Consider the following 18,152-nt stretch of genomic DNA (forward strand, 5'->3'; position numbering starts at 1 on the left):
AATAAAATATTTCTCAACTCCTTTACTTCAAAGAAAATATTCTCAATAAAATTCTCCACTATTTCCTAAAAGACTCCCCCAAAAAGGGTTGATCCCCATTTGCCTCCAGTGATGATTATAACTCAATTGCTTTACCCTTTATTGGTGTTGTATCTTCCTAGCTTACTGTATCTGCTCCCTCATTCTAGACTTTTTAGGATCTCCTCCCAAATACCTTATCTATACACAATTCATTGTTTTAGATAATTCAGGGAAACACAAATAAGACAGTGGGGTTCACCTTGTATGAATTGGAGCTCAAATTTACATTACCTACATGGTCTGAAAATCTTCAATCTTAAAGTATTGATGTCAAATTATATTTAGATCAATGAATCCTCTCATGCACCCGACCGTTCCCCCATCCCACTAAAAAAGAAAAATACTGGTGATAAATAATCTCAAAAGAAATCACCCAGATTTGTCACAAAGTCACTCAAAAATAAATTACAAACCACAACAAGAAGTAGCCAATTCAAAGAGTAGTTTAAACTTAATATTGTATTAATGTTTGTTTAATAGTTTAATACCAATCGTATTATCTCATAGTTTCTATGGGTCATGCACCAAAACAGTGTAGAACAGGATTTGTTTCTGCTACCACAGTGTTTGGTATGCCATATGTCAAATGTAATACTTTGGGGCTGACTAGCTGGAATTATCTGGGAGTGGAGGAGTTACTTCCAAGGTGACTAATCACATGGCCTTCAAATCGGTGCTTTTTATAGGTGGCCCCAGTTCTTTTTCACAACTTGCTGTGCAGAGTAACTTGGTCTTTGTAACTTGATAGCTGCTTGCCCCAAGAATTAGCAATATTAAAGATCAGGGAGGAGGCTGTAAAGTCTTTAGTGATCTAACATTACAAATCAAACATTGTCACTTCTGAAACATTCTTGTCATTATTGTCACACAAATAAATCCTATTTAATATGAGAAATTACATGGAGTATGACTACCAATAAAAAGATTATTAGGGAAATCTTGAAGATTGGTTAGCATAGAGAGACTGTCATGAATTTGTATCAGCTAACTTAATGAAACTGGAATAATGTTTCCAAGAATTCTCCTCTTGCATAGGCTTTGTTAGTGAGGGTGAGAGAGATATTTTGTCTAAGATTTGAAAGGGTAAATGAAGCAGATCAATATTCTTTTTGTTTTCTGAAGGTCACTGTTGGGTACAAGGCACTGTTGCCACTCATAGAGGTTGTTGTTTATTGGTTGGATCACCTGGCTGAATTGGGGCAATAGCTGGGCCCACAAATAAGCCAATATGTCCCACCTGTCAGAAACCCTCTTTCTGCCTCTCAAACTTATCAGGGAGGTGAGCTCTAGCTCCCATCAGCAACTCTTGCAGATCATCCCAACTTGGAAGTTAGACACTGGGAAGCAGTGAAAGACTGACATGGATTCCAATCTCTCTTGAAGGGGTTTGCTGTATTTCTTTGGTAGTAGTTTGTCTTTGCTTTCCACATTTTACATTCATCTTCCTTTGTTCTCATTACTTATTTTGATGACTTCAGGCTCAGTCCCAGAAACAATAGTTTCACAAAGATTTTTCAACCAATTCCTACAAATATATAAGGCAAATCCCTATAACAAATCTCTTATTATACACAAATCTGGTGGTTTTACTTCTCAGATCAAACTTTGACTGACACAGACTATAAAATAAGTAGCTTTAAATTGAATGAAGCAGGGAAGAAGAAATCAATTACTTTAAAAGATAAATGGCATGAAAAGCAGGCATATTTGAAAAGAGGCCAAATAGAAGTGATAAATATGAAAATAGATTAAATAAGGGCTGACTTTCCAATATATGGGTTTATTATTTAGTCATATACTTTGAACAGATATATAGGTATCTAAAACAAAATCCCAAATAAATAGTAGTTCAAATAAAGTGAATTTTTATTTTTCTTTCATAATACAATGAATTCAAGTCATCTATGAATGATAAGGCATCTCCACATTGTCAGAAAAACATTCCATTCTGTAATATCCTCAGTATATTTTCTTTTTATCTTGTGTCCAGCCTGACTGCTCCACATTCAGTCATCATATCTGCATTTCCAGACACCAATTGTGTAAGGAAATTTGAGCTTTTATAACAAATTAGTATAGAACCATGACTTAAACAACAAACCAATTTATTGCCATTCTGGAGGTTTGAAAGGCCAAGACCAAGGTGCTGGTAGATTCTATGTTTGGCAAGGTCTCACTTCTTGCTATGTAGATAGCCAACTTCTTCATGTCTGTTCACATGACAGAAAGAGAGTGAGCTACTCTTTTGTCTCTTCTCATAACAGCACTAATCTCACTAATGAGACTTCTCCTTTGACGTAAGCACCCTCCAAAGACACTATCCTCAAATATTATGATTTGAGATAAAAGTTTCATCATATGAATTGGGTGGGGGCAGTGATTGGCAAACATGTGGTCCATCAGAGTGAGAATAAGACATGCACCTTTTTTAAGACTGTGATCCCAAAATTGTCCACATCTCTTTTACTTATATATCATGGAACTGTCCATAAGCAGTTGTAATAAAGGCTGCAAACTTATATTTTAATAGTGGACATGTACCCAGCTAAAAATTGTAGTACTACAAAGAGAATAAAGATATTGAGGATTAAATTGCACTCTTTGACACCATGGTTAAAAATAAAAAAAAAAAAATTCCCAAGAGGCAATTATCAAATAAAGAGGAGCTGAGGATTTTAAGACTAGAGCAATTTAAAAATATGGAAAATAAGGTAATAGATTAAAATAGGATAGATGCAAGAGAGGATGAGATAATGATTACAAATTTTTCAAAATTAATAGCTTGAATCCTAAGATTGAGAAGCACTGTGGATCCAGAGCAACATAAAATGCATAAAAACACACGTGAACACACACACACACACACACAGAGACATACACACACAAACACACACACATATTTTGTCATAAAACCAAATACTAAAGAAGATCTTCATAACCAACATAAATATCCTGTGAAGTAAACTGCTAGATTTTTCATAAAACCTATATTTCAATGCATGCTTGTACTTATAGGAAAATAAGTAAACCTCCATGTATCCCTTAAATAAACAACCTAATTAAAATGCAAGAAATGACCTGAATCTTGAAGAAGAATCAAAGAACTGTGAACTGCCTGTAAGAAACAAAAGAGGTAGCTGGAGCTAGCCTGAGACAAGTGTGGCTATTAGCATTGTGTTTTAGAGATTAAGCCTGAAGCAGCTGATCCTAGGAACCTGGCATTATGTTAGGAAGCTTGGTCCCAGTTATTACTATCTTAAACTCTTAGCAGAAATAATCTTAAATTCTCCTTGGAGAAAAATTTGACCTAGGATCTTAAGTTTGAGGTTAAAGAAATTCAGTTACTGTGAGATAGCAGAAAAAACCAACCAGCAAACATATAATTAAAATTTTCAAAGGCTTTAGATATTGTAATTATCAGAAACAGAATCTAAAAGGACTATAAGTACAATGTTTAAATAAATGATAGGTAAAATCACAAAATCAGTAGATAACATAGAGCTATCAACAATGAACATATAAAGTATTCAATTTCTGGTTGTGGAGTTCTCAAAACATTACGAACATCAAACGTGGGAAATGTATGAATCAAATTCTTTCAGATATACTACAATAGACAACATAGGATTATGGTCCAAGAGTACTGAAACAAATAGGGTGAGCCCTATGATCAGCTTGGAATGACTTCTTGGTGTGGTTGGTATGAGCTCTGTGAGTTGAGGAAATGGGTCATAGTTAGGGAAGTCTGAGATTGTTGGAATATGAAATGTTTCAGCAGATTGTCAATAAGGAGAGTACCTGAAGGAGGAGATCCAGAAACATGCACAGTGGTTCTCTTTTGTATGTTGCTAAGTACTAAATTACATCTGAATGTGAGAAAATCAACGGGATGGGAGTTTGAAGCTTAACAATTCCCAGAGCTTAAGCAGTGTTGGGAAACATTTGCTTTTCAATTATGTACAACAGACTGAATATCCAGGATATTTAGTGGATTCAGGCCTTGGTACTAGAAATAACACAGGTAAAAGACTCTGTAAACCCAACCCAAAGAATTATAGCAAGCTGATACATGGTAACATACTCAATTAGCAAATGAAACATGAACATTTTAAAAAGGAGAACAGCAAAATCCAAACATTCAACAATATAATCCTCATGGTTTGGGGCCCAATATAAATTACTACATCTGAGAAAAAGCAGAAAAAAGTGACCCATGACCATGAGAAAAAAAATGTCAATCAAACATTCAGTAGAAACATAAAACAAAAGACATGGTAGATTTAGAAGAGTAAGATTTCAAAAAAGCCTTTGACATATACTCAAGGACTGGAAGAAAGACATGAATGGAAACAGATACTTAAGATACAAAAATGAAGCAACTGAAAATTTAAAAGTAGTATAATGTATGGAATAATTGATTCCTTATACACCAGCTGGCAATCAAAGAAGGAAAGATTAGTGAATTCAAAGATGTCATTAAAAATTACACAAATGGAAACACAGAAAAAAGCAATGAAACGCAACAGAGGGGCTGGTGTTGTGACTCAGTGGTAGAATGCTTTCCTAGCAATGTGTGAGGCACTGGATTCAATTCTCAGCAGCATACATGAATAAATAAAATAAAGCTCCATTGACAGCTAAAAAATATTATAAAAAATCACAATAAAATGGACTTAGTAATCTGTGAATCAACTTTAAGTGGTATAAATACGATATGACTGATGTTTTAGAAAGGAAGATGGATAATTGTAGAAAGAGATGGCCAAATATATTCCCTTTTCATGAAATAGATAAACCAGTTAGTTCTCAAAACTCAACAAACCTAAATCAGAATAAAGGCAAAATCACAGGGAGGCACATAATAACCAAATTTCTGAAAAATCAGTAACAAAAGAAAATATCTTAAAAGTAGTTATTGAAAAATTACACACTACTTACTAAGGAAGCACAATACAAATATTAAGCAAATTTCTCATCTGAATCATTCTAAGCTAGAAAACAATGAAATTGTATTACTTATATTTATGTGGGTAACTATAAATGTTTCTCTTTGATCAAAAATATTTAGAAGCTAACTGTTAAAAACAAAAATAGCAATGCATTGTGGTGGTATATGTGGAAAAAAAGAAATGTCAGCAATAACTAAAAGAATGAGAGAGAGGAAGTAGAGGAAAGAAATTGTAAGATTATTACATTGTAAGTTAATATGTAATATTGCTATACACTTTCAAATATCATGTGATTATTTTTTATAAAAATGAGAACAACTGCTAAAATATCAAAAAGAAGGGTATATCTATTAAGTCAATAATAGGAATAAAACAAAACTAAAATGTATAATATTAATGTGAAAGAAGGCAGAAAAAAGACCTAAATAAATAGATTAAATAATTTTTCTAGTTTCTGTCAATGCCAGACCTGCCCCATCATATAGCTACAATGCACATAGATCACACACGCAGCCCATGGACAATGCACATAGATCACACACACAGCCCATGGATGGCTTGTGACATTATTGCATTGCTAACCAACAAGATAGAAGTATAACCTTTGCTAGTTCTTTTTGGATATCAGAGGAAGCATATTTCATATCTGAAGATGTTGTTTCAGCCCATGTATTAAGTAATACAAAGTTCATGTTTATGAGTGCACACTAGAAATGGAAGAATTAACCCCCCAAATAAATAAAATCTATGGATAGAGTGACTTACACATCTGGTAGCAACCCAGATGCTAACAGGATGGGCATGTGAATACAGTAACAAGGGTGATGAGAGGAAGACTACACTTGAGTTTAGCAGTATGAGCTCCCTCTTTGCAACATCAATCTGCCATTATTACATGATGTCCATACATACAGAGACAAATACTGAGTTTCCCCCAAAATATTGCTTTCTATGTGGACTGATTAGTCATTATTTGGTGGCCTAGACGTCATGCCTGCTTATACACATGTGAAATGAATGGCAGCAATAATATAAGGGATGGGAGAGAGAATTAGAATTACTTTGTTATTAGAAGGAACCCAACTATCCATGAAGTGGTATAAGATTATTTGAGAGTGGACATTTCAGACCCTAGGGAATAACCAAAAATAGTTTTTTTTAAGTATAATTAATATTTTAAGAAAAAATAGATAGTAAAATCATAAAAATGCTCAGGTGAAATCACAAAAGGCAGAACAGTAGAAGAAGAAAATAGGAACAAAGAACAAGGGTAACAAATAGAAAACAAAAACAAATATTATATATATTCATATATATATATATATATATATGAGAGATCACTTTTGACATCAATGAACCGATAATGCCAAAATGGATCAAAAAACAAGATACATTACATTGTTGATAACAAACAAGCTTAAATAAAAGGACAAGGTATATTAATAAGAAATAGATGGAGAAAGATATATTATTGTCCCACTAACTGAAAAACACACAACAGAATAGGTATATTAATATTAGACAGAGCCCACATGAGAGTAAGGAAAACTGGCAGGGATAAATCAGTACAGCTGTTGTGGAAAATGAGAAATTATAGTATAGAATGTGCAAGTAAAACTGCTCTAAAAATTAAGTCTAAAAATATTCATGATAAAGAAAATTATATGCTCATTTGTTTTATGATAATGTGCTTTGTACAGATCAAAAAATGTTTCTGATGGAGTCCTAATCAGGGCAGCAGGAACATCACATCCCCCATAAGAATGAGTTGATGAGAGTTGGTATTAGTGTAGAAAGATATTGAGCAGCACAGGCCCCTATGTATGGTCATGCTTTTCTAAAATTTACATTTATTTTATCTGATACATAAAAACATAAATTGTTTTATGTTACTGTGTGATATTTCATTACATGTACACATTATGTGCATGTTAAACATCTGAATTATATTAAACATCTATACTTCAAACATTTATAATGTTTTTTTGTGTCATGAAAACATTCAAATTTCTTTTTTCCAGCTTTTTGAAATACACAGCACAATATTGTTATCTATAGCCACCTTACTCTGCAATCGCACTCCAGAACTTTTGCCCCTTCCTAACTGGAAGTTAGGACCCATTGACTAATGGCTCTTCATCTTTTCCTGCAGAGCTTTCAATAATTCCTCTTCTGGTTCAGCAGTGGAATTTCTTTTATTATTATTATGCATATATGCACATGAAGGAGCTCACTTTTCTTTTTGACTCAGTGTCAGACATGGCTTTGCATGACACTGGAGAAGATCTTTATCCTTTTTGCCCCTGGATGATCCCTGTCTCACCATGACCTGGTTTGTGGAACTTATTGGCTTCTCCAGCACAGTCCCTCCACAGTAACCTCAAGGATCTCCTTTCTCTCAGCTGACTTTCAAGCCTTCTGAGTATAGAATAACGACTCCAGGGAACTAACTATGAAGAAGGCACATATTTTTTTGTAGGACTACAGATTTCAGTTTCACATTATGTTATTTTCAAATTATGCAACTTACCTGACACTCAGTTTTCATAGCATTTTGCCTCTCCTCATCGCTAAACATTTGAGGTATTTCTGCAATAAGTTTACTCACTCTGAGATATAAAGACTTAAAATTTTGCTAGCTAAAATAAAACACTAAATATTAAATAAGTCAACTATCCATCTGAAAGTGAACAAGTGAAGCCTTTCTATAGCCCTTTAAAATTTTCTAAGTTACTCCTCAAACTGTACAGAAAGCCAATTTTAGAGTATAATACACTGAAAACACAACTTTTCCCAAAAGGCTGAGTTTTATTTGCAGAATAATGTACTCGGATGTAGACATTAAGAAGACTACTTCTAAGAAAATTAAATTCTTGAAGTCCTAATTAAATCTAAAATAAGCAATGTGTGCCAATACTACAAAAGACTTCAAAAGTCTCTTCATCTGCCAAATGTTGCCTAATTTGAGCATGAATTGTTTTCCCCTCATAAATGTCACGTCCTACTCCATGAAACCTGACTGGCACTGAAAACTAGAAGGAAAAAAATGGTAAGTGTTATGTGCCAAATTCATGAATGGCACAACAAATAGACTTTACCAAACAAGATTGACATTTTCCATGACTAAATCCCAAGAATTACAAGGATTGGAAAGGCTGGATTCATTATTTAGATTTATTTATTATTTAGATAAGTTTTTTTTTTGTCTTTACTTTGGTGGCTTTGGGGAAGGGAATTTGGGTCTGAGTACTACATGCTAGGCATGATTCTAAACTGCTAATGAGTTTTCTTCTCTTCTCTTCACAACCATCCTCCTGAATCTTTTATATGAGGAAACTGAGATATATACAGAGATTCTGGAATTTGCCAAAATCCACATAATATGAGATTGAGGCCACATGGTACAGCAGAATTATGGAATTCTGATTATTTTAAGATGAAAAGATTGAAAACACACAGAATCAAATTGATCTCTCTGACCTTCGCCCACTCTCCTTTCTCCTGAGCAGATCACCCAGTCTACCTGACCAACCCTTGGAAATAAGTCATAAAACCTTTATTCTAGAAAAGTCCTCCCTTTATACCTAGGGGGAGAGGAATGCCATGGGGAGCACCAAGAAGAATCTGAGCCAACAGGGCTAAGTTCTTCCCCAGTCCATTCCCATTTGATCACACACCCTGGAGTCCATTCCTGTTTCTCTGAATTGTCCACATCTTCATCAGACTAAACATCCAATATATGGCTTTCCCTATATCTTCAGGTTTTAGTTTCTAAAGTCTCCCTTATGACATAAAATTATATTGAATACATTTTTATGCTCTTCTCTTGTTATAGGGGTCTTAGTCATGAACCTAGCAATGGTTGAGGAAAATAAGTTACTTTTTCTTTCTCACAGTTTCATAGCTAGTACATGAAGGAAAGCCCATGGCAGGTGCATACTCCATTTGGAAAAGGGCTGGACAAGTCACATTCATAGTCAGTGCTTTTACATCCTCTACGCACTTTCACCAACTTATAGTTCATCACTAGTCTTTCTCTCTTTCATTTACTCATCAATTTTTCTTGACTTGGACAAAATAATCTTTATACCACATAAAAGCAATCTGCATTCCTTTAAAAACATTCAGCATATTTATATGCCACATAAACATCAGTAAAATGAATAGTTGAGAGAATTATATAGATCACTCATCAATTCTATGGGATCCTGTTTCCTGTCTTCCTGCTCCAGTTTGAATGCTTGATCATCCAAGTGTGAAGTGAAAACACCTATTTTCCTGCTCTTCTTTTTCATTAAACAGAGCAAACAATAGGGAAAAAATCTTACTGAAGTAACAATGAAAACTGAAGGAAAAGAATGTGTAATTTAAAAACAGAATTTGTTAAAATTCTTTCTTTTACTATTTACAAAATAGCAACATTTTGTAAACTCCATTCTTACTTACTCAGGGCAAATTGTGCAAAATGCCATAGGTTAATAACAGGCATTGTCCAATAAGTGAAATGAAGCCATCACAATATTCACATTTGGAATCCATACATGGAGAACATTCAGGCTACTAGCCAAATACTACAAAAGCTTCAAACAATAGCTTCAAACATCAGGTAAGTTAAGGTGTATGATTTGAAACTGATAATATGTAATTTCCAAAGAGCTCTAGGGAGGTAAACAGTGGTGGTGCAGTGGGTTCTTTGTGGTGAGTATTTATATTTTTTGCTGTCTGATCCCTCCAGCTCCCTAGAGGTTAGGAGTCTATCACCTGCTGTTCCTCAGCTGCTGAGATCAGAGGATGTAACACAGATGGAGTGAGCTATGTTCTCAGGGCTGCTGCTTCACAGAGATAAGGCAGCAGGTTGGAGAAGTGCTCAGCTTTGCCTGCTGCTGAAAGAGTGTCAACAGCCATCAATAATAAACAGTTATTTCTCTACTATTATGTTAAACAACACTGTCTCCCACACCCAGGTGAAATTTAATGAAAGAAGTTATTTAAATCATTTGAAGTGCTTATAGCTTCCTTATTTCACATTTTTGTGTTGTCTCATTTCTCCCCCCTTCTCCCTGCCCACCTCCTTTCCCAAGCCTAATGCTGAAATGCAGTGAATTCATAACCCTGTTGATATATCGGGTCACATTTCTTCACCAGTTGCCTTGAAGGTGTTTGGTGAGCTATTCTTTAACCATCTCATCATTCTACTGTCATTCATAACATATCTGTAAGTATGGGAACATTGTGAAATCTGCTATGTCCAGGCAGAAAAAAGTATTGTGACTGCCTAAGTAAATTAAAATAACTTTTGGAAGCCAAGGGAAAGTAGCTGCAATCTCTAGCATCATAGGAATTCGTACATGTCTTGTTTTTATCGAAAGTCAAAAATCATTTTATTTGAAAACTCCCGAATGTGCAAATACAAACTGTTCACCCCATCTCCCTGCCACTGAAGACTGGTAGAAAGGGTCAAGAAGAAGAGTATATAGTACTTCAGGTAATTTACTATTTTGATCAGATACCATCCACAACAGCTTTTGCTTCCTCTGATGCACAGGACATAGCACAACTAGAGAACGCTCAAATACTGTCACATTGACAATGGATTTTCAATTATTTTCCTCCTGAAAGTTACTTGAGTACCAGGTTTCCTCCCTCAACTTAGGTAGCCTGGGGTTCTTGGATAATCAGCTGACATGGCTTTCATTGGTATGTTTCTACACTTATTGCCATGTATCATGAACACTGAGCACAACAAGGATAGAAACAAGGATCAGAAATCACTGTCACTAGATTTTTAGGCAGTGAACTGGTTGAATATACATTGCTTGAGTTAATTATACATATCTAAAATCTATATATTTTAATAAATGTCTCTCAATATTTTTCCTTAACATCTCTTACAATACTAATGCCTTATCCTTTATTGATGCAGTATTTGAATTACCCCACTATCCCCAAAGTAAACTGTTGACCTACCAAAGACTGCTGCATATGCACATTCTGTCATGCAAGCAAGATAATTTTACTGAAGTGTTTTTAAATTTTTTTATGTAAGTGTATATTCTTTTACCAAGATATTTATGCAACTCTAACAAATGTAAACTGTAGTTTATATTATAAACTAAATACTATTAGTAATTTATTAAAATTATTTTCAAATATTTGTGTTACATAAACATTTTTGGGTATATATAAATTTGAAACTTTAGCTTAATTATAAGGTGTTGAGTAATTTGTAATTCTTAGAAGACATGGTTTTTTAAATTAACTCACTTTTAATTTTAAATAAAACCCAATTGGAAAATAGCAATACAGTACTCTTACATCAAACTATACCTTCTAATAGACATCAAACTGGTAGACAAAACTTCACGTTTTTATGTTTTTTTTTTTTTTTTTTTTTTTTTTACAATTCATCTACTCCATTGGGCTTGGCTGAGGGTCAGGTTTCCCTCTATAAAGCAATATTTTATAATCTATGCATGTTTATCCTTTTTAGTTATTCATAGTTTTACAACATGGAATGGTGGAGATGAGCAGGCTTCTCAACCCCCCAGGTGGATACCCCAGTCAGTAAACAAACATGTGCACAGGTTAGGTACAAGAATAGTGTCCTGCAGTATCTTCTCTGACCTAGCATTTCCTCTTTCCTCTAGTAACTGGTTGGGTAGGAACAACAGCTCTAAGGAAATCTTCCTACCTCGTATGACCACTCTTGGTAGCTAGACAGCTAGTTCAGTACTACTTTCATGATTCATATTAAGGATCCATGTAAGTCATGCTTTTGATATGCATTCAGTTTCATGTAGTACAATATCATTAAATGGGATCTCTGCTAGGAAGATTATGTGAAACACTTTCTGTGAAGATAAGAGGCCCAATCCACAGGATTCTCCTCACTTCTAACACCAATTGCCAATTATGGATGTAGGATTTCCCAAGTCCATCCTCAGTTTTGAAAAATAACTAGAAAAATGCACAGAGCTCACTGAAAACTGTTATCCTTACATATTTGCAGTCATGTCTTATTTTAGGGGAAGAACACAGATTAAAATCACCCAGGAGAAGAGATGCACAGGCAAAATCAGGGAGAGTGTTATTACAGTTGTGTAGCTTCCATTTTCTTCAGGAAGCAATACTCTTCTGGCATTAATCTATCACTGTATATACAGAATACTGCCAGCTAAGGTAACTCATCCTAGCTTTAGCATCCAGAGTTTTCACTGTGGCTTCATGTTTGACTGTACACATGGTTGACTTCTAGTCTCCAGTCTATAGGTAGTTGAGTGGATATCACATGACCCAAAGCCCCCATCACACTTCACAAAGTTAATCATCCAATAGCCAAGGACCCCATGTAAACAATCCTATAATTACAAGGCAAGGCAGGACGATACAGAGGCTTAGAGATCACTGTTGGGTCAGACTTCTCTTTGGGCAAGTTTAAATTCTTTATTTCACACTTTCCAAAAGTAGTCTGACAACATAGTTCATGAAAATGAATTTTTAGAAATTTGAGGCTGCTTTAACCATGAAAATTCATTTTTTGGTAACCCCTGGATATCAACAAAAGGAACTCTTTTCAATGATTTATCTAATACTCCTCAAACCCATAGGACTAAATATTTGCTCCTGTTATAAATTCACACCTTTTAAGTGTGAATTATGTGAAGCATAATATTGAAAATGAACATTTGAACTTTTATACAATAAAGTGGATCTGATGAATATTATAGTAGGGTGGTATGTGGATATTGTGGCCAGCTTTCTTTAATGACATCACCTCTTCCAACCTCTAGTAAATGGCAAGGGATGGATTACACTTGAGAGAGATTTCTATGAGTGCAAGAAAAAGCATAAAAATTATTGGATGCTAACAACATCTTCCTCCCTCTGTGACCCTTATTTAAACTTAAGCAATTGCTTTCACCTATTCTCAGGGTTGATCCTCATATTGTAAGCATTTTTAAACTGCAGAATCAATGCAGTCCAGTAATAAAGATATTGTAAATGTAGCCAGGATATTGTACTGCAAAATTATCTACATAAAATTCTGAATGCAACCCTTGTGTGTATATATGAAATTTCTTCAGATTGCTAGTTTTGTCATAAGGAAGTTAAATACATTTTATTAAATCATATCATAAATTATATTTGCAATGACAGTCAACTTTAATTTACACATACAAAAGTTGAATTACTTCTACCTCAAATTTGCAAAAGTTAAAGTATTTTATGTTATCAGATCTGTTAATTTTCACAACAGATAATTGTCTCTCATTAAGTAAATGAGAAAATATGTAAATATGTAATATTTTATGATGATGTATAACAAACTAAGTAGATTTATTTCTGATTTTCATTCTTATTTAATTTAAAATGTGAAAATGTATGCATATACAAGATTTTCAAAGGAATAATATATTTATTATCATATTCCTTGCTCCACAAATGATTAATTTTAGCTAAACACATTGTATAGCATTATAACAAATTGGGTAAAGAGAAGTAACATCGATATATCATGTAATTTTATACCTTAAATTGAATAAATATATATCAGAGGTGTAGGATTCCAATATTAAATGCACAAAATTTACTAATTTATCTTGCAAATATTTGATAGTTTTATTAGTGTCTTAATATTTTTAATAATACTTCTTGAAACAAATAAAACATTTATATGAATTGATAAATGAAATGACACTTTATTTAAAAAGAAAGAGGTGATGTTTGGCTTGAATTGAGAATTGACTTTGCTAATTGAACTATATGAAGAACATTTTTCATAAATTGAATGAACTCAATCTATTGCTCCAAAACATCTTGACAAAAATAGCTTATAATTTCAAGATAAGACATTTAAAAATATAAATTAATAAAATAATAACAATGTAAAAAATTCATTATTCCAATTCTGAATCAGACAAGATATCAACCAATAGTACACTAAAATTAGGAAGTTTGAGGATATTTTGTTTGCAAAGGTATTAATTAAAGGGTAATGACAGGGTTATAGAGGAACCACTGAAAATATAACAGGCACAAGGTCCAAGCAAGAGTGAAGCTGTCACCCACCACTTAGCCAAAGGGACATGATGGGAAGAAGTTATTGAAATCTTGAAGGAAAAGTAATTTTGTAGGAAAACTTAAGAAGTGACACACCCGACCTGAGTCTGTTTTGATGAAAGATTCAGGAGAGGAAATGCAGATTCTCTGCTTCAGAGCATCAGCTAGGGTTTCGTATCTTAATGTACCAAATTAAACAGAGTGCATTTAAGAGAGAGTAACAGGTGTAAAAAACTATTATTTGTAAAATCTTAATAAAGCATTTTTAATATGTCTCCCAAAATTAAGACAGAAAATAATTCTAATAACTAAGTTTTTAAAAGTTTTGTAATTTATTTTGTTTCATTACCTTTGCTTTCAACAAATCGGTAGGATAACTAAATCTACTTGCCAAATGATTTATAAAACATAATAATTTAAATAATAGTATATTTTGTTGTTTTGGCATGAAATTATGAAAGAGTTCAAACAATTGAATGAAATTATTAAAACCTCTATCATGCTTAAACTTACACATATAAACAGGGGTCTTTAATAGATCAAGTAATGATAATTATAATATTTCATATTCTAACAATAAGTGGTATTTATACATGAATAAGTTTGGCAATTGAAAAATAACCTTATTAATTTTAATTAGATTTAAAGTTATATTTTAAATATTTAAGCATCATGGAATAATTTCCATTTACTTTGGTAATTGACTTTATATATGTATGTGTATATTTATATATGTGTCTAAACATTAATATTCAAAATTCCTATTTCCAGGGAAAAGATACTTAAGTGCTTACTTATCATTCAAATATACACATCTTAATAGCATAAATTAAAATTACCATTTAAATGTAGAGACTTCTTTTCAGACATTGTATAGTATGGAGATGATGGCAACTGGACTGAATTCAGAAAGTTAGTACTTTTAGAGTTAATTTTCAGTTAATTTCAAAAAGAAAAAAGAGGGGCAATAGGTATCTTTGAGGAAGACAATTATTTATAAAATTACAAGCTATTGTCTTCTCCCGCTGATTGGTAGTTCAGGATCATTCCATTCTTTAAATTGTCATTCTTACTACTCCTTGGATATCTTGAAGCTGTGTGTATAGGAACACAGTCAACTCTTTCATTGCCTTGAGCATTGCTGGAGGATATTCAAGCTATTTGCTGATGATCTCCAGCTATGTTTTAACCAAACTTTATTTTGTAAAGAGTCCCCAGGCTCAAATATTAGGCATTTTTATACCTCATTTGATTGATGCTTCTAGCCATAGCCCTCAGTGATTTGGTAATATTTTAAATCCCTGCTTAAGTTGTTTCACTGTTAGATAACCAGTGTGCAGAGCTCCCAGAATATTTGTGTTCCTTTCTCTGTGCCCAAGAGCTGATTTAATGGTCCCTGAGAGAATTTTATTGTTTGATGGCTCTCCCCAATCTGATGTCTGCTTTCTGTAGTTTTACAGAAAACTTACCCTCTTTGAAGTTAGGCTTCCTTTACTTATCCTTCTCATGCTATCACTTCCCTTTCCCCCCTGCAAACGCAGAGTTAGAAATCAATCACACCTAATTTTGAAACAGAGTTCTGCTAGCATGTGACTCAGATTGGGACATGGACCTCTCTCCTCTGAGCAGCCAGCACCACACAGTGCACATTGTGAGGAGTAAATAAAGTTGTAACAGCGCCAGGCACATACTTACTTAATAAAGCTCAATGCCTCTTTTAATTTATCTATATTGTAGTTATAATTAGTCCTTTTGTATTGAAGGGCTAATTAATTGGGGACTTTTAATAACAAATGCAGTTTTTAGTCAATATCTATTGCACATATATATTCATATTTAATCAAGAATTCATTTTTCTTTGTTTCTGAATCATCTGGTTGTTAATTTGTAATTCAGTACTTTCCTGATTAATTGAACAATTATCGTCTTTTAAACAAAAAAGACACTGTTAAAATATAGTAATAAACTTTTTTAATTCTACATTTGGATGATTATAAATATTTTGGAATTTATTGAATAATAGTTATTTCAATGATAAAAATCATTAGTACTTTAGAATTTATTAATCTTAAAGTTATCGAGCTTGTATTCAAAGTGACTATATCTTAAAATGCAAATACTATTTTTTATTCAATTTAAGTCAAACATACTGTTTTGCTTCCCTTAATCTTTAAAGATTGCTATACAATGAGGTATAAGAAATGGACCCTTCATTATTTCAATGAACTGCACTAGTTTTCTATTATCCTGAGGATTAGGCTTAAGCAATAAATCTTTGTGTTCAATGTGACTTTTTATGTCTGCATAATTACTTTAATCTCACCTGGACTTTTGTACTTATACTTCAGAATTCTTAATCTTTCTCTTAGCTTCATAAGAATATTGTTCTAGTTTCAAACATAGGGAAATTTCCCTCTTAACTCTTGATGGGAAGCAGAATGTTCTCTTGGTAGTTAGCCCTATATATTTTCAGCTATGGTAAATTAGGTTTTTGACTTGGATCTTTAGAACCTGGAAATTTTATTTCCTTCTGAGAAATTCCAAAATTGAACAACTCAATAGTTTAGAGAACTTAAGAACAATAAATATTTAGGAATAAAAAAAATCACATTTTAAAAACTCATATTCTCTCTCATAGTCATTGTTTAAAGTTACTATTGGAGGAATTAATTAATTAAAACTAGCGGAAGAAAGCTAGAGCTGTTATCTAGGACATACAGAGAGTTGCAAGCCGATGTATCTCCTACCCCTACAAGGAGAGCCCTGAAGTCATATTTTGTTAAGCTCATCAGATATATGAACATGCAAAGAAAGTTACTCATTTATAGCCCACAAAGTAATTAGCTTGACCTAAAACAAGTGATCCATTAATACTTTTATCCCCAGTGAAACTGCTGAAGAAGGGAGAAACCACTGTAGCTGTGACTAAAGAGAAAACTGCTCTATTTTAAAAATAAACTGTTAAAGACTGATAATGGGCTGGTATGACACTGTAAAATTCCTGGCAGTCAGAGACAAAGGAAATTTGCAACTACTGTTTTGAGCCATCCATGAGCTCTGTGTGTGAGCTATGCACATTTGAATGTATGAGGGATCTGGTCTGGCATTGTGTGCTGATTGGGCTGTGCGACTGCAAATGCGCCTTTCCTCTTGCTCTGCCTGCGATGCCATGCAGCACCTGAGATGGATGTGACTTGCCATCAATATCAATCAATCTGCTGACCACAAGACATCATCAAGTAAGACTCCGCCCCTCCAAATCCTACCCCTGGCCTTATTTGGGTAGAATATTCTATTGAATGACTTCTCCCAATAATTGGGGTGGGGGAGGGAGGTTGTGTGTGCTCACTCTCTTGCTTTCTCCAGAGCTGCCCGGTCTTGAGCTGACCCTTGGGGTCACCGAACTGTCCTGCCCTCATTCTTAACTCATGTTTGTGTGCTGCCTGTTTCTTCGCTGTTTTCTTAGTTATTGATTCAGCCAGCTCCTTTGAACTCAGCTCATCTCACCAGCCCCACCAGCTGGCGACAAACTACCTTCCAATTCTTTTCTCCAGGCTTCATTGAGCATTCATAGGAAAGAACTGTGGGCAGCACAGGAGAGCTAAGAGACATTCCATGTGAGGTTGATTGCTGAAATCTGAGGAGAGGTCTATGTAAGTGAGAGAAACCCTGTGTACTCTAGGTACTCAACAAGGGATGGTGTGATGGACTTTGGAGAATATGAGTTCAGGAAAAGATAATTAAGAGAATGACACCCAGGTTGGCCATCTTTGCTGTCTGTGCCTTACACTGAGTAGGATGAAGCATCTGTCTATGCCCAAAGGACAGCTGAGAGAAATCCCTAAGGTGCAGGTATCCATAGTCTGAGGACCAGGCGGAGTTATAAGAATCCTCACAGGCACTTTTCATCTCACAGAGCATGAGGCAGTACCATCTGTGACCGAGTATGGGGAAAGAATAATAGGATAGAATTCCCAAGGAGTGTGAATATAAAGTATCAGGACAGGAAAATGTGTGATGTGACCAAAAGACATGACAAGAACAAGTTAGAGGAGAAAAAAA

Source organism: Callospermophilus lateralis, chromosome 3, assembly GCF_048772815.1.
Source record: "Callospermophilus lateralis isolate mCalLat2 chromosome 3, mCalLat2.hap1, whole genome shotgun sequence".
Taxonomy (NCBI): Eukaryota; Metazoa; Chordata; class Mammalia; order Rodentia; family Sciuridae; genus Callospermophilus; species Callospermophilus lateralis.